The sequence below is a fragment of the Megachile rotundata genome, chromosome 4 (assembly GCF_050947335.1).
Source record: "Megachile rotundata isolate GNS110a chromosome 4, iyMegRotu1, whole genome shotgun sequence".
NCBI classification, from domain to species: domain Eukaryota; kingdom Metazoa; phylum Arthropoda; class Insecta; order Hymenoptera; family Megachilidae; genus Megachile; species Megachile rotundata.
In genome coordinates, this window is record NC_134986.1 from 20,527,568 (window position 1) to 20,550,385 (window position 22,818).

The following is a 22,818-nucleotide window of genomic DNA, read 5'->3' on the forward strand; positions in this document are numbered from 1 at the left end:
GTTTCGCCGATGCTCCCCCTTTCCTCGAGGTTTCCTGTAACAAACAATAAAGAAATCGTTAACACGCGATCATCGATTTCCCAGCGAAAGATGTTCGCCCGATAAAAGGAGCCCGTTTTATTTTCGTGGATCACGAGAATTGACGGTGGTCGCAATAACGAGAAAAATCGTAGAAAATCGTCGACTTTGTTCGCGAACGAGCGTCGAACTTCCGGATTATTATTCGATCTGTCGGCTGATGGGTCTCTGGCGATATAGCCCGGCCACCGGCAACATTTTGCTCCGATCGTGTAACGATGGCAATCGAGAGAATCGTTGCTCGAAATGAGTCAGCAGTCCCGTATCTGAGAGACGGAACAATTAATCGATAACGTCTTTCGATCGATGCCCATTGTTCGTAACGAGACGCTCGCTTCTATGATATTTCGCCGACGAAAGAACGAAAGTTTAGGATCGTTGACTCGGATTCATGTGCAGTTATTGCATCGCGGTGCTTACGAACTAACGTTACCGTTATAGCGAGCAATAAACATTATCGTTAAAAGAACTGTTGCGATTTCATTTTCTGAAAATTTGACAATTTGCGCTGCTGGAAATTAGAACCTTAACTAGCGTACTGTTACTGCTAGCGTGCTGTGTACTACTTTTTCTAGTTGTAACTACAAGATCACTTCTAGTATTCTCACGCCTTGTTATGGAAAAGATAAAAATTTGTACCGGAATATTAGCTAAAATTTTGATCAGCAGTTTGTGACGATTAGCTTCAAAGACCATACAAGTTTCGATAAGTAGCAAATTCGTAACAAATAGTGTGGCACTTAGCTCGCGGAAGCGTTGAAAATTATCTAGCACGAATATACCGTGTTTACCAGAGATCCTTGCGAGAAGTTCGCACAAGAAATTCCTGCAAGAAGTCCTTGCAAGTAGCTCACGATGCTAGTTAAATATTTTGTAACGTGAATTATGTAACAGGGATTTGCGAGCGATCTTCGGGAACCTGCACTGTTTTGGACGAAACTTTACGACGATATAAAGTCATTTAAGACATTAACCATACATAATAACCTATAGTACACGGATCTTAAAGGAGACGAAAACAACTAGTAATACAAATCATTATAAAAGTGAAATAAATTTTGTTAATCTCCAAAAATATTGAATACTCTGATATTTCTTATTTTCGAACTTGACATAGCGTAGGAAATTTATTACATCGCTAATGCAGTTCCTAATAAAATTATTTAAATCGCAGGTGAAAGAGCGGAGCGAGCAAACACAAAACGAAATGTAAAATTCGCCGGTTAATGCACGAGCATTTAAACTCGAAGATTAATTAATCGCGAAGCCCTGTATAATTCGTTGAATAAGTTAGCGTGGCCATAGCGAAGTTCGTTTCAGCGTGCTTGCCGAGATAACGCTACTGAAAAGTGTTGTTTGTGGGCCATAACTCAGCTGCCGCGTTGACACGACCTCTTAACCTCCGTTTCTGCCGGGCGTATTTTAATGCGCCGCTAATTTAATTTGCATCGTTGGGCATCGTTGCGCGTCGTTGATTTTCAAATAAAAGATTCGAGTCGACGGGAAATCGATGGAAAACACGTCGGTCGGGCGAAATAATTGATACGTACAAGAGAAATCCATTTCACCGGCAGTTTGGAAATTAAACATCTATCGCTCGAATCGGCGAATCTGGGCCGTCTCATTCAAATGAACCCCCGAAGGAAACCCACTCTGCTCTCGACGTATCTTGATCGTTCGAAAGTTTCGTACGGCAACGTTTACCCCGACGGAAGAGCCTCTTCCTCTCGGTTGGCTCTTTATCTATCTTCGATGAGACTCCATTCGCCTCGACCAAGAAAATTTAGATATTCCAAAGTTCGGTAAATATCGAGATCCGTTCGAAACGCGACAAGAAACGGGCTACCGTTGCTTCTTCCTTCTACCGTTTGCATGATTAACGCGAAGGAGGGCTGCTATGCTCTCGACAAGAATTCGCTCTAATTTCGAGACAACGCGAGATTAATTGGAAATCGATTATTTAAATCCACGACAAAGGCGAACCGCCCTCTAATCAAGAGAACATACAAACTCCCGTTGGCAAGGCTGCGCTCTAACGTTAACGAGTTTATCGAGGAAACTAATATGGAGGGGACTAATTAATTAGGGGAGAACAATTTTCCAGAGGATACAAGGAACGGGCCAAGGAGCACAATGTGTACGCGTACCACGTCACCGAGTCTCCGAGTGAACAGCATTACGTGTACACGCGTGCCTGTCACAGGTCGATAAATTATTCAGCAGAAGGACGAACCGGCGACAGGCATCCTGAGCTAATTAACCTCGTTATCACGTGTGCGAGGCTCAAATGATCGGACATGTCCTGCAGCCTAATCCTTTCGAAACCTTCGCCATTACGACTTAAGTTGAACCCCGAACAGCTGTCACTGAATTTCGCGATTTCTCTCGTCTCAAAATTTACAAACTCTTTAACTCTCGGATCCTTGCATTTCCAACGTCTTAAATTTCCAGATTCCCGCACTTTGAAACTCTGAAATTTCTACGTCTGCAAATCCCGAAATTCCCAAATACATGATCCGTAGAGCAGAGAACGTTTCGGCGATAAGTGAACTAATCGTCGTGGGTTCGAGGGATGTGGAATGTCCGTAGCAACGGAAATAGGATTCGTACAGGTGACGCACGTCGATAGAAGGATTTCGAGCAGACCGTTCCCTCGCGCCCGCCTACTAATTAACCTCGTTATTTCGGCGACGCTGACAGAACATATTTGTCGCTGCACTCGATTCTAACGGGAGACACCGTTTACAAGCTGAAGTCGACGTCCATCGAGTTCGATGACACGGAGAATCGACACGGATTAATGATGCCACGTGTTCATATTCTATTCCAAATTGTCGACAATTTTAATTGTCGAACTTTTTATTATTGTAAGATCGCAAAGTTTCTCGTATTTACTCTTAACGATAATAATTAAGGATAACTTTCCGCGTAAGAACATTGTCAAACTTTGTTCGTGTCTGCGTTTGCTATCGATTAAAGCGTTGAAATTCAGCAAGAGTAGACCTGGAACTAAAAGGCAGTCAATTTACTCTGCACTTTAGTTCCTTGAGAACACATTACATCATCCTAAGTGACGTCTTTAAATTGATTTAAGAAGGCAGTTAGGCACCCGGCACTGCGGTAAAAGATAATATTATCCCTGAGGGGAAGCTCGTTCGTTCAGGTGCAACCGGGTTAAACTAATATCGTCGTACCGGTTGATTTCTCCGGGTAAAAACATTTTCACAATACGACGATTTTCATCGAATGCTCGGCGAAGATAAACAGAACGGATACGGGACGAAAAACGTGGATACGTTTCGAATCAACATGGAAAACCATCGAACACGAGAGAGCAACAGCCAATATACTGGCGAGCTTGACGTCTAAATAGAAGTTACGTCGAGTATTCTCTCAGAGAGAGGATTTTCAAACTAGCATTCCAGTTCTTTGAAGAGCATTCGATGCTATGGACCGAAAGCACGCGATCTTCTAGCTTTCCTACCAACGAAATAATCTAACCAACGTCACGGTGATCAGTTTCCATGAAAGCTCTTGCGGACTGTTTCTACGTGCTCTTTCGGCTCCCTGAATAAACGACAAAAACGATCTTCGTTCCAACATGGATCACCGATGTAACCTTATCTGATTAAATCAGACCAATCGAAAATTCCGATCATTCGCCAGATAAAAGCTTCTGTGAAACCCTTTGGAGTAGTCGGACAGAAACCTTGATGATCAAGTTTCGTTAATGGACACTAATTTCCAGGCAAAAAACGTGAAACGTAGAATTTTTTCGATAGAAGAAAATTTTCCTTTAACCCTTTTCGTGATCACGTTTCACTTTTAAGGGCAACATCGTACGGCTTACAGTGAAAAATTTCCGGTCCGAGATACAATCGAGAAATCTTGTTCGTCCGAACATTGCAGCTGGAAGAGAAAGATTTCGACTGTCTGCCAATTTTTCTAAAACTTTTTCAATTTTCCCTGGACGAGTTTCGCCGTCGTGTCAGCATTTTTATCGTGCCATCACGGTTACGCCGCCGAGGGTCCATTTATTATTGCGTCTATTTCGCGTGGTTCAAAGAAACTTCGGCTCCAGACATTCTACGCATTCTGCCGATAACCAGCTATGCAAGAGAAATTCCTTTCACGTAGTCAAAGGACACGGCTAAGCACACACGGGCGCACGTGCGCGTGTACCAACGCACAGGTACAAACAGGCTTAAGGGCTTCCTCACGCGTGTTAACTGAAGCTACTTGTGATACTAGGTTATCGCAAGGGATGCTACGGTGTAACGGGATTCGCTGATGGTGCTAGATTCGCATTGCTCGCATTCTGGATCCGTAGCCTAATGACCAGGAACGGAACGGTACATAAAACACAAATTAGCATGCCACGATAATGGATCGCGAGTTCCGAATTGTCTATAGGTCTTCCTCGCGCTTATCGACCATTAGCTCCACCGTAATTCTGCGCCGAGCATCCCCGAAACCTATGTAGATGACAATTGGACCCAAATTTATCGTCGGGTCACGAATGTACACGCATTCACGATGTATCAAAGTCTGCAAAGTAAATCATTTAATCGTAGGTTGTTTTCATAGATTTATTCGTATCCCTCGATATATCATAAGCATTCGTAACCCATTTGTGAGATTCGGTAACGCCAGGAATTAAATTCGAAATTTTAGAAACTTGAATTTTTGAATATTGACAGGGTAGGATATTAGGACCTTAAGACCTTGGAGTCTAGGAACCTCTGGACCTTGAAACGCTTGAACTTTGAAGTTTGGATGTCTTGGGAACTTTGGAAGTCTGAGACTTTGGAATAGAATGCGTTAAGAATTGTCGTTTTCGAAAGTAGATTCAAAGGGGAAAATGTGAAGTTGAAAAATCAGTGTAACTTTCGACGTTTAGAAAGAATTATTTCTATTGCGAAACGAAGAGAAAGGTGAGCGACCTTGAGAAAATGATTTTCACCTGGCATTGTTACCCTCGCGTTTTAACGAGATCCTCGATGGGGTGAATATGGGTCAAGCGTAGGGGCAAACGGGGACGGCATTAACCCCGAGCAAGGTGCAGAAAAAAGCTCTGCTCACACAGGGTAGCTCCGACTGTCGTTCCTGTGAAGGTCTCGCGACGTTCGTTACGACTTATCGATCCCATCCGGTTGAAATTGAATTAAGTTTCTCCGACAGGAAAACGAGGGAGCGATAGAAAAGGAAGAAAGGAGAAAGGAAACAGTAGAACGTAGCGAAGAGCAATAAGAGACTAAGCAAGCGCGATGAGAAAAGGAACGAGAGAAGCTGGAAGACGTCTCTCGCGCGGAATTCGCCGCGTTAGCGAGCAGATCCTCTAATACCATCGACACCGGGATTCCAATTAGCCACTTTAACTGATTTCCTAACCGTAATCGAATCGAATAGTTTCCGCTTCTTTCGCGAAGGGAGAGAATCTGCCGAAGAAAGGACCGTCTTCGATGCAATCGACGTCTTCGAAAGGAAATGCTTTTATCCGATATTGTAATTTCAACCCTTGCAGCGATAGAAGTTGAAAACTGTTACGTGACATCGAGTTTGATCCTTTCGAGAAACCTTCTCACGGTTGCACAGTATGCAACTGTGTTGTGTAAATGGCAAAATGCTAGAACAGTAGACACGCGCGAGTCCTATACAATAGGGTCTCGTTTGGAGTAAAGGGTGTTTGTAACAGCTACGATCGACACCTGTGTACGATATTAATCGAATATGGTTTTCGGAACTGTTCGAATTTCGGTTGGACGGTTTCGTTCGTAGCCGGTATTTAAATCGAATTTGGAATCGGTACGCGGTCTCGTCAATTTTCCACGCGTCCAGATTAAGTTGGTCGGAACATAGATTACGGTGACGCGGACGTTGCTGCAGCTTCCGTATCCCGGTGTTCGGAGCCGACGAACCGTAACGTAATCCTATCTCGTAGCTCATGCCTCGATTCGTCGCCGACACGGCTCGCCATCCCGTTTCTGTCGACGTGCATAAAACACGACGCTCTTGACGCGATTACACCCGTCGAGTCGTCCACCAGAGTTTCGTCCTCGATACGAGCTCGCATTATGCATGGCTTCTATCACGCGAATTGCTGCCGTCAAACACCGCTGCCTAATCAATAATATTCCCTCATTTTAATCAACGCTCAAACGATTGCTTATCAAAAATTTACTCGAACCAACGCGTCTAATTGCTATCACATTTAAAAACTTTCATCCTTTTTCCAATCTCATCTCTCAACATCCCATGTTTTAAAACATGGTCTTTAGCTAAACACTTGTTGAACTGTCGTACATTTTAAAATCGAAGTACTCGATTACAAGTGAAACAAGGGTTTAAAGCTAAGCGACGGATTTCACAAAGTGAATCGCTCGAATAATCTAAAGTCGGAAAATAGAGTTAATTCGCAGGGGCCGTTAATTGAAATTTAAAAATCTTAAAGTCAAGGAGAAATAGCGTAGGAGGAAGTATCGAGACGTCGGAAACGAATTCTTCAGTTCGACAGAGCGAAACGAAACCGGCAGGTAACGAGACCGAAAGTCAGAGAAGGTTAGCTACTTGGTGGATCCTTTTGATTCGGTGAAAGGCATCTCGTAGCATCTTCAAAGAGTTCCCCTTACCGAGGAACCAGCCACCGGACCGTAAAAACAGAAGAGGGAACTGCTCGCTTTTAATTTCGCTCGGCGAAAAGCCCGTCATCCAAGTGAACTTGGCGCTAAGTCGATGAGCTGCGTGCGGACCTCTCTGCACACTTTGCGGTTTCAGACTTTAAAGCATCGAGATTCTGCCTGCTTATTTCTTCGAATCGTTTCTCGCTCGGCTGCCGTTTCAACATCGAATTAAACGCCTTCGGTGCAACGAACCGTGTTGCCTCCTAATTGTCTTCAAGCAGCTTTTTAACTATTTGCTCGACGTTTACTATATACTACTATTTACTATATACTTTACTATTTACTATATTTGTGCTAATTTTATCTCATGATTTCGCAGAAATTTTACCAACATTAACACGTTACTGACCTGCGAGTTTTTATAATTCAAACCTTGTTGACCGATCGCGAGCAGACGTGTTTGCACTTGCATTAGCTATATTAATTTTAAAAACTCCGAGTAACGTAGATACGGGAAAAGCTTTCGCATGATTATAAAAAATTACATTTCCTGGTATTCGGATTTTCGTTACAGTTCTAGTGCTGCAAACATTTCATGACGTTGCATCGCGAGAAGAAACATGGGAGTTATGCACTTTGGAGGTGAAATGTGGCCTGAATCGTTAACCCATATTTGTACCTATAAAGCAGACGATTCGCCAAAGGTTAATTAAATAGAGCACGGATATCTGTTACGCCGACGGTCGTAACGACTCTCTTTATCGCGACCACACCTCCGAATCAGTCATCCCTTTGCAAAAACTAGCTCTTTATCACCGTCTAACTCCTCCTTCGTCTTGCTTAATGACTATTCAATGGCAGAGCGGGCAGGTGTTTCTCGTCGACTCGGTGAACTTTGCAGCGCCGTCGCTAATAATAGAGGCAGGCGGATCCTCCGGTGCAGTCTCGTTTGTAGATGTCTCTCGTTCGGAACTTACAATCACCGCTCCGCAAATTGGCTCGCGAACGCGTTCCTCTTTAACGGGACGCCTCCTGTAATCTCTGTGGTTCGGGGGCGGTCTCGGTTACTCGATGACAGCTACTGGAAAAGATGAGAGGAGTTGCGGGAGCACAAAGCACGGCTAGAAAGCGAGTTCACGAGAGATTGCTGGTATCGCCGCCACACGACACGCTGGAAATACACCGTCCAAAGCGGAAAGATACGCCAACGAAAACGAGAAGCTGTCGTTTGACGAAGAGTAAAGTTTGAACCCCTTAAAGCACCAGTGTACGCCGTTGGAACTTCCGTGTTTTAGCCACCGGTCGATGCCCGTTATCGTTCGGCCGTATTTGTACGACTCTTTTCTTTCGCTTTGCTTTCTGGAGTTGGATGTTGGCTATCTTCTCTCTTATTGAGGAAATCATCGCTGCATCAGTCTGTATTACTATAGGAATTCTGCCGAGTACAGTTCTTTCAGAACTTGGGATACTTTATCAGTTGTGCGAATATCCACATGATTTATGTTCTTATCTGCAATTTGATTATCGTCCGTTTTTGCCTATACCGTTCTTATCTGCAGACATCCCCGATTGCCCTATCTACGATTTGGATATCACTTATCGTCCCTATCTGCGGTTTGGAAACCCTTTGTCATCTCTATCCACAATCTAGATATCCCCCATTGTCCATATTCACATTATGGATATCTGCTATTGACCCTACCCAGAATTTGGATATTCCCAGTCGTCATACATTATGTGGATCACACGGTTGCTGTAGGAGCAATTTTGAAAATGAGTAATCGTGTTTGTCAAGTTAGTCAGCGTGAACAGATTTGCGTGCACGACGTACGGCATAGGTTTATTTATCGTCGTGTAGGGTGTGGCACAGTGCAGCGATGCATTTTGTGCGTAATTCTTGCAGGGGATTGCTGCACCGCGGTCACCAGAGACGGAATTAGCGATGATTTGTTTGCATAAGAGGGTAATTGTACGGAGAAACGGGGTTGGCCGTTGAGCTTTTCATTGCTGGATCCGTGGATTAAACGAGTCTTTTAAATAGCGTAGTTTTGGTTGCAATATCGTTCGTATTACGAGCAAAGGAGTGCGATTGTTACGAAATTTACAATTTAATGTCCATCGTTACCTTGAATAAATATTAAGGAAAAGTTGCAAATCGTTGCAACTTGTGAATTCACAACAGCTGTGATTTTACGTTAATACTACACGGTTTGCACCCCGTTTCGTTACCAAAAGCAGCAGAAATTATTTTACATTACCCAAAGTGGCACATTCAACCTCGGTACATGTACGACCTTTTCAGCAAGAGGGTTACATTATCTCGATAGCCAACCTTTTTCCCCTCTTATAAACTACGCCGTAGACTAATTTGAGTCCTTTTTGCTCGGTTAAAAAGGAACACCTCACCGAGTAAGGGTCGAATAACTTATTAAACAAAAGCGCCTCGACGAACTCTGAAACATGGAACCAAGTTTTCGCCCCGTTTCCTTTAGACTACCAAACGAGAAATTTCGTGGAGCCCGGAAAATGTTGGTCCACGTTTGTTCGTGTGAGAGCAACGTTCGTCAAAATAGCAAACGTGCCCTTAGCAAAGTTGCCCGAGGAGAAGTGGCATTTTGCTGCACGAAATTGTACGTGACACGAGAAGAAAGTTCAAGGGAGTCGGTTTAGAGAAATTGCTGCTAACACAAGGAACCAAACGCTTGTATGGATACTATTTTTCACGTGTATTCGACGTTTTTGGTCTTGGAAGAATAATCCGATCGTTACTCAAAGCTACACTTACCTGTTACATCAATTATTTTTAACTTAATTATCCAAATACAGTCTTTTCCTAAATAGAGGATGTTACGTCAAATAACTCTGGTCGGGACTTGTGTAAGGATTTTGAAGTTTATTTATAAAAATTAAATACTCGTAGAAGATATCGTTGGTACGTGCGCACGAGTGGATTAATAACATCTTGTCGAGTCAACGTGTCCCGAAGTGGAAATCAAGTTTGTATCCAGCGACTGGTCAGCAGGTGGCGGAATATCGTCCCGTTGACGATCGAGTTCTCGATCGAACAACCCGAAGGATCTCTTGCATGCACAGAAACTAAATTCGGTTTGTCTATCGTTCCGCAAAGCCGTCGGCCCTCTAGATACCCGAAGTGAATCCTGGGAACGATCTGGCAAAGCTCCAACCGCTTCCGTTTTCCAGCTCGACTAGCCAGGATCCGCTTTCGACCATCGTCATTATCATTTCGAACTGCCAACGCGCCAGGATATCCTGAGATCTGGTTGCCATCGATCACCTTGTTCCTCTTTTTATACGTCCAAGGAAATTGGACAATGAAATCGTGGTCACGGTTCTTCGAGATCGGTAAATTCGAACGATCCATCAACCGAGGTCATAAAGCGTTAACTTTTCGACGGATCGTTGATCGGCGGCAGGATTTTCGCCGATAAATAATAGACGATGCATCGATAATTCGAAGTGGCAAATTGTATAATTTGGTAATCTGTATTATTGTTCCACTATCGCGGGATTAACATTATGGACGATTATTCGGGCTCGTTTGCCATCGAAAGAGAATTTAACTTTAATAATCGAGCAGGATAATTTGGTGGATCACGGGCCATGACGAGATGCGATTACGGAATCTCTTTGGAATTTATTTCCTGTCGGAGAGTCTCGTCTGAAAGTTAATTCCATGGGCTTCTATATAGCTTGCGCGACTAAGTAAAAGCGTGGATAGAAGTCAAAGGGCATGGATGAAGAGCGCCAGAACCGATCTCGTCGAACTTTAAACTTTGAACAGCAACCAGGCTCGTAGCGCGATCTGTATCCCTCTGTTTAAAATTCTCCATGCTTCATAAATATAATTCTCGCTTATTAACGAAAATCCTGCAAACTTAATTGCTGTATCGATTGCTTCGGGTGTATCGAACGCTATAAATGTTTCAGGCCGTTAAGCACAGAGATTAACCAGTTGCTTTCATCCGACACGCGTAACGTCGAAACGCGAAACTTTTTACACACGCATCGATCAGTAAACGCGAGGCACTCGATGGCAGGTCGTGGTTCTTGCGGAGGGTTGGTTTTGCCGCGTGTTACGCGGTTCCTGCGGCCATCCGCAAACCAACGCCGACAAGCGGACGAACGACCGCTAACGATGGTTAACGACCTCCAATGAAACAATGAACAACGCAATGGCTACTGCAAATTTGTCCTCTCGTTTTGCACGCCTACCAAACACGGATCAACTACCTCATGTTCCAACCCTGTTCATCGATGTCTTTCGTCCGGTGCGAAATTGCAGTCCATTAGGACTTCTTTGATATATGATACCATAACTTTGACTCAGCTTTATCGTAGACGATGACTACTTTTTGTATCTGAAGGTATTTTTACTGTTGGCAAACTGTACAACTCTCCAGTTGGAAAATTTACTGAATTTTTTTGAAGTACTTATTTCTCCATTTTTAATTGCTAGTATATCACATCAACGACAATATAGATTCAGTCAATGAATAGTGAATATTTAGCAGAACAAGTATGAATCGCCTTCGAGACAAAGTTACGTGGATTGAGTTAAAGATAAACTTGGGTAGAATTCGTGACGGTGAAAAAGTAAGGAACACAAATGGACAGAAGCAATCTATTGGAGGTTGACAGACATTTTCAAATGCCCGCGAACAATTTCGACAGCAACGACAGCTCGACAACCCTCTCGTCGGCGAGTCATCCGCGTGACGCGTCCCATTAATTTAAATCGACGTGCCTGGAAATCCATCGTGGCCACGTTCGTTGTACCTCGAACGGACATCGACGTTTTCCCGTCGATTCGTCGGGCGTGCGTAATGTTTGGTCCACGGGGAATTAAGTGGCAACGGGTCGCGTTCGGTCACAGGTGATTTTCCATCGTTGCACTTTTGCTCGGATTAAGGCGAAGTTAACGGTACGCGAGTCGTAGGCGTGACCCGTAGCCTCGTCGTTTGCAATTCGATTCGCGTCGAGTAGTTTCAAACAATTCCAACAATTACGTCCTATTAAATTGGCCCAACTATTCCGGTCCAGTTAACTAAACGTATTTCGCGCAACACGTGGAATAATTCGTGGATCTATGAATTTATGGGGGCAGGTTAACGGGCGCTAGCAATTTCCCAGCTTCGTGCGCGGCATCATCGAAATCGTTAATGAACCTACTTGCCGATTCTGTGCAAGAAAGCGTTAGTTTCGGTTTGACGCAACTCGCAATTAATTGCACCAAGTTAATCGAGTGATTTCATCAAGATTCCACACTTTGTCGAACTTCGTATCGATTATCGATTCACGAACTCGATGAATACATTTGGTAAAGACAGAGTTTTATGGAAAGGGAATAATTGTAGAATCTATTCTGATCTATTTTATTCTATTTTGTATTTGCTACTATTTGAAGACTGTCAAATGATTTCCAGATTTTCGGAAAGGAAAACAATATGATGGTCAATGGGGTTGGTTTTGAAACGAGGTGAAAAATCGGAGATAAATCAGCGCTTCCTGCGACCGAAGACGCGACCATTCTTCAGCATCCTTGTCCGGAAGCTCGATTCCGTTTCGGTTGGTCGGCGCGAACGAGCGTTTCGAAGATTTACGCGGCGCGAAGTCAAAATCGATCGCGGTCAAACTACCGTGCTCGACTTACAGAATTACCATCGATCCTCTCCACCACGGAAACCCGCTACTAATTGTAACCGACGTGATGGCTCGCGTGTTCCTCCGTGATTTGTACCAGGGCCACGATCACGGATCGTCCGATAAATAATTCCTGAGATCGAATTCAATTCGATTTTAGTCGCGATTAATTCCATCCTCGTGCACGGTTCGCTTCTCGCCGAGATACTTCGACGAAAAACCGCAGAAACTTCCTTGCTAACCCTTCACCGTTACGAATTGGATCTTACTCGGTTTAATCTATCTTTCGAGCATAAATTTCTTTCCTCTGAACTTTAGGCAGATTGAAAATATGCATAATACGTGCAATGAAAGCATGAATAAATAAGCACGCTTACTCGTGTCAATTACGCGACTAAATTACAATCACGCTTTAATGAAGGATCAAAATATGCAATTGTCAACCGAATAGCAATGTCATTTTTAATTCAAGCTTATGAACCCGAAATTTAATTGCACTTAAAATCAACCTCGCCACAGAATCAACTCCCAGTGTTTCGAGGCAGCAAAGATATTTTCTAATTCGACGAAAGTTAATTTCCAAAGTAAACTCGCCCCATTTTTTATGCACTTGACAATTTTTAATTCAAACATCGCTGTATCGGCCGGACCGATATATACGCGAAAATTGGCTGCGAGAAAAGTCAAACACGGTTCACTCGAAAGTTCACCGTAAAAAAATCTGCAGGAAAGGGCGAGAACATAATAGGTGAAACAGCCGTGTCGTCGAGCGTCGATTAACTCTTTGTCGGCTGCAATTTTCGCGATCGAGTCGTTGAAGATGACGAGCGAGAAGATCACGTTCAAGAACAGACTTAACCGCGTGTAAGCTTCGGTACAAAGGCAAGCTCGACATCGTGTGACAAGCCGCTTGCACTCTTAAGCGCGTGTTTGTGCGTCTCGACGACGGGGCGCCAAAGAAGTTGCTGGCTCGTTACAAGGAACGCGTCGTGCACGGAATTCGCGACGCGTCGAGCAATTTCGAACACGACGATTCACACGACAGCTTCGAGACACGTTGTTTTCATCTCGAAACGCTTAATGACACCTCGCAAAGGAGAAACGAGCGAATTCTAGGTCCTGGATCGATCTTAGAACCGATAGCATTTTTGCACGTAATGTAGACTAAGGGAGGAGACACTTTCGTTTACTCACAGGGTCTTCTTTATTCGGTGTGGAACTCTTGGCTGGAGTACAATTTATATTCGGCACGCTGGAAGGGAGGAAGTACGGAGAGGGAGCGAAGGGGTGGTTTCCGGAAGAGTGTCATCCGGCACTGCGAATTAGCGTAGCGATAATAAACTCAAGGATTACTTTCACTTTTTTGAATCACGTGCGAAAACTAAAAATTATGACTACTCCTTGTATTCAATATGAAAACCAGCTCAGACAGCAAAGACTAATAAGTAATGGTTTCTTGGCCTTTGGTATGCTTAGACCTTTACTATGCCAAGACTCGCTTAGCACCAGAATAATTAACCTACGAGTCTACACTTCATTCCAAGATAATTAACATACAGGTCTACACTTCACTGCTCCATAATTAACCTTCGAGTCTCCAGTAACATCCGTAGTTATAGTCGCTTTGTAGACGCCAAATAACCTACGGGGAATAATGTTTCGATAGTTTTCCAGGTGCTGTATAGATTTCCACGGTTCTCTAGAGACACGTGCGCCTGCAGCCACGTAAGCTGCCTAGAAATCGTCGCTTCCGAAAGGGAATGCAACAGTTGCAAATGCGAGACGGTATAGCACGAATCCATGCGAAATGGCACCGCGGGAAAGCATCCGCGTGTTGAATCGGCTGAATTCGGAGCGAAGTGCTGGCTCGAATCCATTCGCCGACGTAAATTATAGACGCGTGTGCTCTTCGATAAAGTATGCTGGAAATTCGCGGTATTTCGCGCGTCCTTCGTTAATACGCACACTGCCATTTTGCAAAGTTTCGACATCCCAAATTTCCGGTGAGTTAGGCTGTAAAACGATGTCTCGTCTTGGGTAATACGGAGTTAAAAATAAACTCGGTTTCAATACGAAATTTATACCTTAACGTACAATTTTCTGGGCAGTCGCATTCAAAGCTAGCTAATTATTTGTACATAATGACAACTGAAGAATCTTATACATTCAGCGATCCTTATAACGAGGAATTGAACCCGATATTTAATTACAGTGAAAAGACGAGTCTAGATAATCATATTCGAAGTATACATGTAGTATTCGAACTATATATTCAGTGTGCGTCACGAGTGACACGTTATTGTAGGACGAGGGGTTAATCTCTGAAGCGAGTTTAATCCGGTGAAACGCTACCAGGCTCGCAACGATTTAGATTATAAAGCGCAAAAAAGTCTACCGACGAATATATTTCGTTCAGTCCTACCTTATAGTTGCAACAAAAATATGAAATTAATACAAAATTTGACTGACGCGAACTTCGAAAGAAATGCTCGAGTCCAAATAACTTTCGACGACAGTAAAGAAAGATAGCTCTTGTCTATCCTTCCGTTTCGTTTTCAACGATAGGCCCTTATCGAGAACACGCATCGAAAAAAGAGTTAAAACAACCACGAATTTGCCGCACAAAAGAAACACAATAAACGCAAAACTGCCTACTGGGGATTTTCAAACGCTTTTCACGCTCAAAGAGGCGAACTCGCTTGATCCATTAGATTAACCTTTGCAAAACGTGGTTAAACGTACGTCAAAAGGATCGATCCAACCGCCATTCGATTAGGCTCGATCACGCGAACAGACAAGGAAAACCGAATTACGCTTGCTCGAGACTTCGATCGATTCCCGCGAACTCGTTGTTCTCGTTTCGCGAGCAATCGCCTATCGCTTTCACGCTCGATACGCCGCGATCGAGCCGTCTTCGGAATAATCTTCGCGCACACTTTTATACACTCGTGGAAACAAGCGATCGTTCTTTTCACCAGTGAAAATCTTACGAACGCTTCTCCGATTTCAGTAATTTATGAACGTACACAAAAATTGAGACTCATGTTGCAGTACTGCAACATACAGTTTAGAGTTTTTCTTTGTTGCAATAAGAATTGTTTCAAAATAAGTAGTGATATACGCATGAAGTTGCAGAAGTGCAACTGTACATAAAATATGCACTTTTTCTGAATTAAAAAGTATTGAAATCAGGTCTAATTATTTTCATATTTACTTTTACAAGAATGGTGCACTTAAAGGTTAACTGAATGCCTCCTTCGATATTACCTATACGAACTATTTGATTTAACTTAAAATCGAGTAACACTTCACCTTATCAACAGCCACCCACGTGATTATAGTCGAGTGTAACGAGAGAAGCAATCATCATTTCCCGACTTTATTGGCGAGTTTACGATCTCCGTGAGAAGTGTGATAACTTTAAGAACACTACCAGATAAGTGGAATTCGGAGAATAAACTTCCTCATAAGAGTTTCAGGAAAATAACATTCGACAAACTACTAAATTGTTAAACCCAGTTATTTCAATATATAATGAAAGGTTTGACAAAATCTGAAGTTTCGATATTAACTTCGTGTACTTTTACATCGTCATACCTTTCTACGGTTGATACCGAACGACCTAATAATCTTTGAGCAAACTTGGGACGAGAGAATTCGAGCAGAAAGAACGTGCCCCGTAAAATTCTAAAGTAAAACAGCGTCTAAATGATATACTCCGAGGATGAAAGGCATCTATGTGATCACGGGCCTGTAAAACGCTTTTTTTCCGTGCAAAAATCGCTTCTTGTTTGACGCAACAATTTCTAAATATAGCTCACCGAGTTAAGGGATTTACCTGACGTTGGCTTTGAAACGCTTTTCAGATTCTTCTCGTTCTCTCCTGAAATTTCTTTAAAGATAGACCCGGAGAGATAGCCCGGCATCCAACCTCACCAGGTATTTTCGCGAACAATGAAAAAAGCAAAATGATCCGGCTCGATGAAGCATCTTTTTCTACGTCGCAAACCGAGGAAAATGTTGGCTAACGAGAATGAACAGCTTCTTAAACGGCTCATTATGGTCCGTTTGATAGATACCGATTCCGGCATTGATAACGCGATACGCGGTGCGAATGTCTGTGCTTGACGCAACTAGCCAACGGCTTCAATTTGGGAAGACAGGCGTGCAAGTTGATTTCCTTCGTGTAATTTACGTGTCGATAACATGATTTGTCATAGACACGTATTTAACCAGCCGAGGGTCTTGACCAGCAACACGTGACGCACTCTTGACGCACTCTTTCCACTGTTACTCGAATTTTTAATATTCTTCTTGGAGTTCAAGTCAAATTTGCATAGTCGGTTAATACTAAATTGATATAACATTTCAACTTTCTTTTATCTGATGATAAATCATAGGGAGTTAGCAGGAATCATTAGACTATGCAGTTGCATCATTATTCATAATAGTGACAAAGTAGTATTATGATGATAATTTATTTCCAAAATGAAAACTTAAATACTCTCCTGTTTCCACTCGTGCTCCGAGTGTAGACAACGAATTCGGTAAATCTCGCGAGCACATCCCATAAAATGTGCGATAAAAAAGGAAAGTGTATCCCATAATCCGAATTACCTAACACGGTAGAAAATTGAAGATGTCAGCCTAAAACCCGAAACTCCGGGCCACACCGGTCATTAACATATTTCTGCAGCGACACACGGTAAATGCTCTAGCCACGTTTTGCCTTAAACTCGTTGCCAGAAACGACACGAGCTACGCATAATGAGCATTACGCCCCATTGCTCCCAAGCGTCCTGTAAACCTCGCATTCCGTACACCATAATCCTGTGACATCTAGTTAAGAACCGTTTCCTGTTGCCGACCGGCTAGCCCGTGCCCCTGGAGGATCATCGGGAACGTAATTGTGCGTCTCGAGTTTCTTGCTGGCAACCGAAGATAATACCAACAAGTTCCATTGAAATTTCATCGATAACACCCATTCGAGAATTCGTGCACGGTCACCGGAAGCGTAAATTCTATCGACCGGCAAATGCAAGTTATATCTAGCAGGAAATCCGTCGTAGACCGATACTCTGATTCTATTATTGGCGGTGACAAATGCGACTATCTTCCTGCAAATCGGAGGGAAGGAGCGAGAAGATAAGTGAATGAATTTTATTATCGAGGGCTACTGGATTACTAAATTCTGAGATGGTACCATCTGGCAAAGAAGTTGGTCCTTCTTGAATTTAGTGCTCCAATTAACTACCGACTCGAAATACAAAATTTATAAATTATCACGTAACTATTGCACTTTCGGTACATCAGAGCGATATCGTTTTACGTTCAGACGAAACCTCTATTAAACACCGTAAAGTCGTCTCTTGGATCACCTTCCTCGGATTAAACATGCACTCATCGCATTTCCCGAGCACAATTTGTCCCCGTGTCTCGTTGCCAGCTACGTCGAGCTGGTCGGCCGAAAATTCGTCAGAGTTTCTCGGTTTGTCCTGAGATACCGCGGAATGAGGGCAGCCAAAGAGAAAGGGGTTTGTAATGAATATGTTAAACTGGCCGGGTCTCTGGTGTCTCGTAAAGCTTCGTGTTTCGCGCCAAGGATCCTCGCGACTTTGCTTTAAGGAGCTTTCATTGTCTCGACACGAATAGTTCTCGACGAGAGGAAAGAAAAGCGCGATACAACGTCGGGATGGAAAACAAAGGGGAAGGAAAAGAAAGAGTCTTTTCGAGGGATCATGTTGGAGGAACAGCGCGAAATGTCGCGTCGTCGAGTTCCGCGACAGAGATTCTCGGCTGTAAATTATTTCTTCGTTGGCTAATAGGCGGGCAAAATTACGCAGTGTGTCGGGCACAAAGCGACCAACGACGGCCGGGTCCATTGTATCGGACAAAAGGAAAATTCGGCGAAGGGAAGGGAAAGTACCGTGAAAATTGGACGCGTTCCAGCGGTTTTTGCGAATCGCTCGTTGGATACGAGACTTACGTGAGCGCGACAACCCCTCTTGCCCTCTCTTTATTCGCGTTACTATCGATATGCCGCAGACAGTTTATCGATAGCTGTCGAAACTGAACCTTTCAAATATCTCGGCCTCGATTGTACATTTCAATTTCGCCTCTTTTTTCCTAGCCTGACAGAAGCACACAATCTAAAAGCCAGGTTTGCATGCTCAGGCAATTTGTACAGATAAATCTGTTTACGAGTTCAGTTGTGTTTGTACAATTTCTCAGCTTGACAGTCGATTTTGATGACTGAGTTTCTCTTTCAACGAAGCGACATGTCACTACGCCATTAATTTAAACAATCGATTCTATCTAACTCTATTACAAACTTTTATCGCTATTAACGATTACCTCTTTCATTCCCATTCATTAACTTGGCTTTCCAAAGGTACTCGAAGTCCATAATAACGCGCCAGTTCCATCCTTCGTCATATTCGTTAAATTCGTATTTAACCGCATTCTCTAATCGTTCATCTATATTCAGATTCATTCATAAATTTATATTCAACCATACACATTGTGCTCGATCTCGTTCATTTAATCGCTCATCTGTATTCATCCTTACAAATATCAATTAAATTATCCGGCTGAACAGGTTTCGTGTTTACATGTAACGGCCTACTTGTACAAACTGAATTATACAAGGCAATTTATGCAAATCGAGCGAACACGCGCGGAAGAGCCTGAGATAACTTAGAGATATTTTTCAAGCAAATACCGAACCGATCAGTCATCCGTATTAAATGACTAACCGAACTTTCATTGGAACATCGCGATACATAATAGCCAAGTGATCAACTAATTACCCCGTTACCGCATCAATTAGGACTTTCCCTCTGGAGCCGAAGAAGCTCATCAAAGTTCCGATCAGACTACGATTAAACGTTGCCGCTAAGTGTTCTACGCTTTGTCTTACCACCGCGTCCAATTAACTGATCTCCTCTCTACTGTGGACATAATTTAAGTACTTTAATAAGGTTTATAGATCTTAACAGATCACTTGGTCTTTATTAAAGCTAACAATCTGAGTTACGAAGAAATTTGTCACTTGTTCTTGCACCACAGACTTTGTCCCACACTCTATGAACTATTAAAAAATTAGGGGATTATTCGATATTTCAGTATTCAAAAACATAGTCACAGCTTTTGGTTTAAGATGAAATATTTTTCTATTTAAAGATATTGTACATTTGTGATATCTACACTTTCTGTGCCAGTTATCAGCATGCTACTAAACTCTGCGAAGCATAAACCATACATAATCCACAATCTATAAATTACAGGATTCGTGTTTATTCTGTAGACTTCCATATGCCAGAAGTACGTAAACTGCAGTCTGGTTATGAGCAAGTAAAGTTTACCCTGGAAGATGAGCTCTGGATACTAAACAAAAGTTCCTCCGTTCCAGTTGATTTACATTGCCATTCGAACGATGCATTTTGATACGCTCTTTTAAGTCATCAATACCGAACGTGAGTTGACTTTAGAGATGCAATAGGTCAGATGTAAGGACAAATGTAAAAAGACATTTCTGACATAAGATGTTACATATCTGACGATATTTCAACGACCTGTTACTTTAATAATAAAAGTGATTGATTGGTTTAACAAAACACTTGGGTTGCATTAAATAAACGACTGCACTTGGCAGACCGGTTATACAAAAAATAAAGTCACAACGATAATCTTATCATGGAATATTTCCCTGAGATTTAAAAAAAAAGTACCAGTGTTAATTTCCAGGATCTGTTTGTCGTCTCCAAAGAGTGAAGCGATAAAACAAGTTGCGACCCAGCCCGTAGGAAGAGAGAACACGGAACGAGAAGTGCAACTCGTTGTTAAAGGAACGTAAAAGCGAAACATCGTAGTTGGAAACTGGGGAATAAGAGAAACGACGAGGAGAAGAAGGAAAACCGGGGTGGCGATGTAGGAACCAGTCGTCGTTCTTTCGCTAGATTTCGCGAACTGGCTGATGTTTGTATCGCGCGCGAGAGCGGTGTACGAATTCAGAACCGTGGCGCACAGTTACCAGCCACTTTGCCGGCGTGTACTTTACGAAATTTCCAGTTTGAACGTCTCTCGAATGGCACCATATGAATAGCGGCGACGATTCGCGTGAAATTTACGAACGTTCGACGCGATTTTACCGCGGCTAAAAGGACCCGTGACGGAAAAGCCGTGTCGAAACCCGCGGCTCCGTGAAATTCCAAATCGCATCACGGCCTCCCCGATTCTCCTCCATCCCGAGAAAACGTGTGTTTCGCGCGGAACTTTCCTCGTGCCATTTCACAAATTTCAACGTCATCGACCATGTTCTCTCACCCGCGACATTTTTAGAGAAATTCTGGAGCACAGTATGACTATCATTTTCTATCCCCAATTTACCGAAACGAGTTTTCGACTAGTTACATATTTCGAACTGTACATACGTTGAAAGTTTTCCATACTCGAACGCGGAACAACCATCGAAAAGAAGCGAATGGAACGGACATCGAGAAGAGGTTGCAAAAATTAACTCGTTAAAGAGGAAACTTTCGTTTGCCTGAACTCCGCTATAAAGCTAGCTACTGCAGAAACTGCGGAAACAGCGAATCCTAGACTGGACGTTGCAACCAGAGAGCCATTTCCGACCTGGAAATCAGTGGCACTTCGATGCACTTGAGCAATGGTCTGCAAGGTACCGGCTCGATGAGGCGAAATGCTCATTCTATCGATCAGCGGTAGACGAGAGCAACCTCGCGTGAAATATGCCGAATGAAAATGGACGCAAAATCGTTAGAAATACAAGTAGCCGATGTAGGAGCAAAATGGCTCGATTACAGTCGGAAGTCAAAAAATTTGTCACGGCACAGAAACGGCGGTTCGATCATCTCCGTGCATCACCGACAAACTGAAACGCAGTCGATGGATTTCCGACGGGTTCCGATTTCCAAAGGAACCGACGAATCGGATCGGAAAATGACAAAGGGGTCGTGCATTGTCCAGATCGAAAAAGCTGAAAAACACACGGAACGAGGCAGAATGCGCGGACAGGCCTGTCCGAGGAACAACCGGGTCTATTTTCAACGCGTACGTCAGCCGCGAAATCGCAACGCAGCTGACCGAATTCCTCGCGTTTCCGCGTTCCGATGCCACGCGTCCGTCGACCGAATAAACGCTCGAGAACGAGTCGAGTTAAAAGGGACGGCCCTTGAAAAGGGACCACGATCCAATTATCCAGTTTTCCGGCTCTCTGTCCGTTTCGAAATCCGCGTCTCTCGCGAGCGGCACGGATTATTCCGCGAACTCTAATCCGGTCCGGGTTCGTTGTTTAAACCATTATTCAGTTTGCCAGCGATCCGCAAATACGCCTCGAACGACAAAGAAACTTCGCAAACACGTGTCCTTCGCGATGAACGATGACAGGGATCGCGTGGATTTCCCGTACGCAATAGCTTGCGAAAGCTTGCCGAGCGTCTCGAACCGTGTCTCGTCGTGTACGCAACGTTAAACGTTACGTCATTGATCCTTTCATTGTTACGAGATTTTGTAGATACCATGGGAATCGATGGAGGTCCGCCCCAGGAGGATATAGGCACCTGCGAAGGCCTTCGGGAGGTTATGAACGACTATGAATACCTATGTGTATCTAATAAACCCTTGTGTATGCCTGTGACAGGTTACAGATGCGTACCAGTACCTATGAATACATACAGGTGCCTTAGGATGCTTACGGTTACCGATATACGTCTACGTATGTGTACGGGGGTACACAAATGCCTATAGGCAGCCCTACATTATATTTATCTTCCTTTATGAAGCGGTGGATATTTTTAAAACGGGCGAACGACCTGTGCTGCCAGGTTATTTAACAGCACAGACACGCGGTTAACCGTTTTATAAAAGTTTGAAGCTATCGACATTTCAATCTGAAAAAAACGCAATTTCAAACTCTCTGTGGTCTGAAATTTGCTCTACCGATCATGAAGCATGCCTACGGGGCTCCGTGAATGAATTCGAACTGACATGCTCTACTGACCAACCATAGAAATACTACCACGGGAGATGTTACCAAAGATACCAACAAATAGAGAGTTTAACTGCGGCTTTTAATTTTAAAACGTAAACGAAGCATATCATTAGCACTGATCAGCCGATAAAACCTTCCGCGTTTTCAATTTCTAAAATCAATCTACTCTGCATAACATTTTTTTCTTACTTTCATTAACAAGAGTTTAACGTCCTCGTATTTTAAAATTCGTTTTATTTATGGGGGAAAAAGGGAAATGTTTGTTCGCGTTTAAAACGAGTAACCCTTGCGTTATGGCAGATAACAAAGAAAAGTTTGAAAATTGCCACGTACTTTGAAATTGTTTAAACAACAGGGGACACGATATTTACGCTCGAAGAAACGCGTGGATAGATTTAAAGCTCACGGACGCACGTTTTCGCGATACGTGAAAGAAACGCCAGCATA

At 43.3% G+C, this 22,818-nt stretch overlaps 1 protein-coding gene across 3 annotated transcripts in view; it reads right to left on the reverse strand.

Moving 5' to 3' along the window:
- Tpst (tyrosylprotein sulfotransferase) overlaps window positions 1-22,818 on the reverse strand; it is a 142,892-nt gene that overhangs the window by 113,609 nt on the left and 6,465 nt on the right. For all 3 annotated transcript variants that reach the window (XM_076530378.1, XM_076530379.1, XM_076530375.1), the window contains exon 2: window positions 1-34. The gene's annotated coding sequence lies outside the window, so the exon portion shown is untranslated. The remainder of the gene's footprint in view (window positions 35-22,818) is intronic.